Source organism: Gymnoscopelus microlampas (genome assembly GCF_963454915.1).
Source record: "Gymnoscopelus microlampas genome assembly, chromosome: 20".
Taxonomy (NCBI): domain Eukaryota; kingdom Metazoa; phylum Chordata; class Actinopteri; order Myctophiformes; family Myctophidae; genus Gymnoscopelus; species Gymnoscopelus microlampas.
Window position 1 is genome coordinate 11756059 of NC_139957.1, and position 5000 is coordinate 11761058.

The window sequence follows — 5000 nt, forward strand, 5'->3', positions numbered from 1 at the left end:
CCTGTTTTGAACACTTTTACTTCTACTCCACTACATCTCAGAGGGAAATACCTATACTTTTACTCCATTCCAATTATTTAAAACTTTTAGTTACTAGTTACATTGTAGATTTTGATTATTATTACAAAAAAATACATTAACCACTTCAGCCCTATACTTCGGCAATTGAAAATAGCCGATCTACAACTCACAACGCGTCACGGTGCGACACGTTGTGAGTTTGTAGATCTGCTATTTCCAAAAGATTTTTTTATATAATTTGAAAATTTGCAATGGGACATTTCTGCATAATGAGTACTTTTACTTTTGGTACTTTAAGTACATAATGAGTATTCCTACATTGTGGTAGTGATACCTATAAATAAGTACAAAATGTGAGTACTTGTTCCCTCGCTGCGTTCAGGGTTGGGTGTTAACGAGGATGTCAGTGTGGACAGACACTGATGAGGACCATTGACGCCTCACAGCTCATTAACACCTCATTAACATGTCATTAACATCTCATTAGCATGTCATTAGCTAACAGCACTAAAGGGACACAGTCGGGCAACAGTTAGGACAGGTCACGCACACACATACACACACACGCACACATGGATGCGTGAAGGATATTGTACACAAACTGTCAATCTGTCGAGCGAGCTCACGCCTTGGCGAGAGAGATCGATTAACACACACAAGAAACACACAGACAAAAACACACACACACAAACACACAAACAAAAACACACACGCAGGAAGAGCACGCACAAACACAACAACCACCCACAGATATACACCAACGCATTAATAGATGGTGTCCTAGACCACGCGCGTACACACACACACACACACACACTCACACACACACACACACACACACACACACACACACACACACACACACACACACACACACACACACACACACACACACACACACACACACACACACACACACACACACACACAGACAGACAGACAGAAAAAAGAGCAGGGGGGGGGGGGGGGCGTTCAAAATTGTAATCCTGGATGTGGGGGCAACTTCTCAAATCAGACAAAGAATGACAGAGGAAGATAAAGATTAAGATGTTGGGGAGATGAGGAGAGATAGAACAACATGTCGCTGTCCGCTGTTCAAAACCTTGTATCTCCATACTTCAACTTTTTCACGTTTTTTTCGAAAATTTACCCATTTAGACTGGGAACGTATCTGTGCAGTTTTAGATTTCTTTGGCTATTCAAAAATAGCAGATCTACAAGCTCATAGCGCTATGAGCTTGTAGGTCTGCTATTTTTGAAAAATCGCGAACATGTGTGGAAATCTTTGAAGCCTCCAGAAGCAAAGATTTGAGTTAAAATGTATGTACTCAAAGATTTGCACAAAATGTTCAAGAATTTTCAAAAATAGCAGATCTACAAGCTCATAGCGCGGCACTCGGTACCGTGCTACGAGCTTGTAGATCTGTTATTTTTAACAGCCCAAAGTATAAAATAACGGTTATAGCAAAAAATCTAAAATGAGACAGTAGTAGCCTATGCGTTCCCGATCTCAATGGGTTAACACCCTACTCACAACAAAAGTAGTGAAAATAGCAGATCTACAAGCTCACAATGCATTTACAAACGTTTTATTTTTTAATAATAATGAAAAAAGGAGCAGACATGCAAGGTTTCCACCCGACAGCAACGAAGAGAAAAGGCAAAGTCCTTGAGAGACAAACGGAAGCGCGCGAGAGAGAGAGAGATGCCGAGTGATGGAGAAAGAAAGAGAGAGCGCCAATGAGAGAGACAAATAAAAGAGAGAGAGAGAGAGAGAGATTGGTTTAAAATAGAGAGATGTTATCGTGTTGCCGTGGGGAGCGCGCTAGAAACATTTTCTATTCAACTCTATTTGTTGTCTGACAGCCGGTAGAAAATGTGCAAATATGGCCGCCGAGCCAGATATTGATTTATTTATTGAAGTCGGAATCTCAACGGAGAGAGAAAGAGGTGTGAGAGAGAGGCCCGCGTGTTAGAGCTGTAACTGTAAGTGAGCACAAGAGTGTGTGTGTGTGTGTGTGTGTGTGTGTGTGTGTGTGTGTGTGTGTGTGTGTGTTATCATTCATTATCGTCCCCAGACAGCCTCTATCAAGCCTGATTTCTACACTCACACCCTCTCTACTCTCCTTATCCGTCTTAGAGCAGTGGTTCTCAACCTTTTTCATGTCAAGGACCACCCAAAATGATATGTATTTGGCCGCGGACCCCCATCTCAAAAGACATGCTCGCTTTTAAAAAATATATATTCAAAGGTATTTATAGGGGTGCCCTGAGCCAAATGAGGGAAATGATTTAGAACCCCTAGGGGTACTTTGGGGTAGTCCTAGGGGTACTTTGGAGTACTCTTAGGGGTCGGGGAGCATACATCAATACACATACAGTAGCAGGGGCTTTCAAAGTGTGAGGTGCCAGAACATTGCAGGGGAGGGGAGGAGGCACTATGTACAGTATATCGGGTTTAACAGGTTAATGTAGTTATGCCCGCAGATTCACACAAGGTTGGTATTCTAAAAATGTTTGCCTAGATCATGCGTACAAATAAGCACTATTATTCTTTTTTTTCCCTCCTTCTTTTTGCTCTCCCATAGACGTGTTTAATATTGTGTCATATAAGAACTGTGTTCCAAAAATAAACAGCCCGGCGGTTTGACTAATATGGATATGAAGCATCAACTAACGGCAGGAAAACGTTATGCCCATAAAAGGAGATCTCTGTGTCTGTCGGTCCTTGTCCCTTTTATGCCCATACTGTTAATGGAGATCCGTGATGTTATCAGTGCATGCCCATATATGGGCATGCCCCCTTTTGTGCCCATATTTGGAGATGAATGATTTGTTTGCTGATGCCATGACGACACATTGAGGTTACAACATATTCCATATTTGGGCGTGACATATGAGCATGACGTCAGAGGCCCGAATCAATTGTATAGTGACGCTGTAGTGTGATCAAGTAGGGCGTTAATTTACGAAAAAACTCGAAAAGTTAAAATGTGGAGATAAGAGGTTTCTGCACGACAGGAACAATATATTATATATTATATTCCTGTACTAGTAATAGTAATTTAAGAAGTAGGGTAGTAACAGATCCTAGAACAGCAGAGAACAGTCCACATCCTACATTGTGAATTTTAATCTTCAAGGTTCAGGGGGATTAGAGGGGATTAATTAGAATGTCAAATATGCTGATACAACACTGATGCAAACATACACACATATGCACACGCACGCACACTACACACACACACACGCAAACGCGCGTGCACACACACACACACACACACACAAACGAGCGCGCGCACACACATACACACACACACACACAGCATGCGCACACACGCACACACACACACAGGTCGATGCAAACACATATAACCTTGCTGATGGCACAGCGTTTTCCTGGCTCCCGGAACTCCCATGGTGCCCGGTATAAAGGTCAACTAGGGGTCATGTTGTTGAGGTGAGAGAGTGCGAGTGTGTTTTGTTTACATTTTGTTGACATGGATGATTGGCGGTAAAGGAACCTACTTCACAACAGTCAGTCACAACAGTGTGGGGTAACACTTCATTAGAATAGGCTCCAATTAATGATTTGAAAACCATTACTATATGTTAATAAATATTCTACCTCTTAATCACTTGAACTCCAGCATCCATATTCTGGGGGGAACATTAGCCAAAAATGGCGAATGCGTCCGTTGCTTGTAGATCGGATATTTTTGACAAGACATTTGGTGTAGACGGAAACAAGCGGTCAAAGTACAGTTGTAGCTCAAGTCCGGTTCTCTCTAGGACTATAAGGTTTAAGTAACAGCTAATGTATGATTAGTTACAGTGGTTTAGAGGGTGTAACTTGTCTTGTACAAAAAATACAAAAGTACAATCTTCTGGTATAGACGTATAGTGGAAGTAATTGTAGGCCTACTACCAAAATATGCTCCTCATTGACTTACATTGTACGGTTAAACAGCTCTCAAAGTCACTCTTTTAGCACCTAAACGAACACAAACAAAGTTGATACAGACACTATAGAACAAAAACCAGTAATCTTAGTTTTTTTTTAATAAAGATGTTAACTTCCTGTAAATTTTGCGATCTTTATTAAAAAGAAAACCTGGACTGGATCGACTGATCCGGATCTTCAAATAGTAATATCAGCCGGAAGTTGACATTTTTATTATAAAAAAAACCGTTTTGTGATGTTCTATATTGTATATTGTAAAAGAGTGACTTTGAGAGCTGTTTCACCGTACAATGTAATTCAATGAGGAGCATATTTTGAATTATCAATTTCTAAACAATGGAGCAATTATTAGTGTGGTTGCCCTAACAGGGCAACCAGACTATTGTTATCCTCCGAGGCCCTAACAGTTTATTTCAAACCGGATCTCCTCCCACAGTTTATTTTTCCCAATTTAGTTGCATATGTCAAAATGACCGGCCTCACCGGGAATCGTGCACTTGTATTTTGCTAAGAGATTGGTTACATAGTTTAATTGATATTGATGTATTAGTGCATTAAATGTCCCCATCCACTTTAATGGGAAAATGAAAAACTCCCATTCAAGTATTTTTTTCTCAGAAACCGTAAGGGCTAGAGTTAAAGGACTGGGAGGGGAGGTTCATAATTTAGTGCGAAATTATTACAAAAATAATTCCACCAGTCGGCCTCATGGTGGCGCTATAACAGCCAACTTTACGTTTTGGCCTATAACTCTTGAACCGTAGGTTGTAGAATAAAAATCTTGTTTCCCCTTGATTCCTTGGGTCATGACTAGGGTTGTCCGATATTGGCTTTTTTACCGATAACCGATATACCGATATTGTCCAACTCTTAATTACCGATACCGATATCAACCGATACCGATATATGCGGGGATTATTGTGATTAGGGTAAGCTCAAATTTCATATCACACACACCATATACAGTAAGAACTCCTGTAACTTATTTATAAAGCCAAAAAAAAAAAAAAAAAAA

At 40.6% G+C, this 5000-nt stretch overlaps 1 protein-coding gene across 1 annotated transcript in view; it reads right to left on the reverse strand.

Annotated features, from left to right (window-relative positions):
* The window catches only part of npas3 (neuronal PAS domain protein 3), a gene marked incomplete at its 5' end in the record, with an annotated part of 372500 nt that overhangs the window by 141904 nt on the left and 225596 nt on the right, over positions 1–5000 (reverse strand). The gene's annotated exons all lie outside the window — the stretch shown is intronic.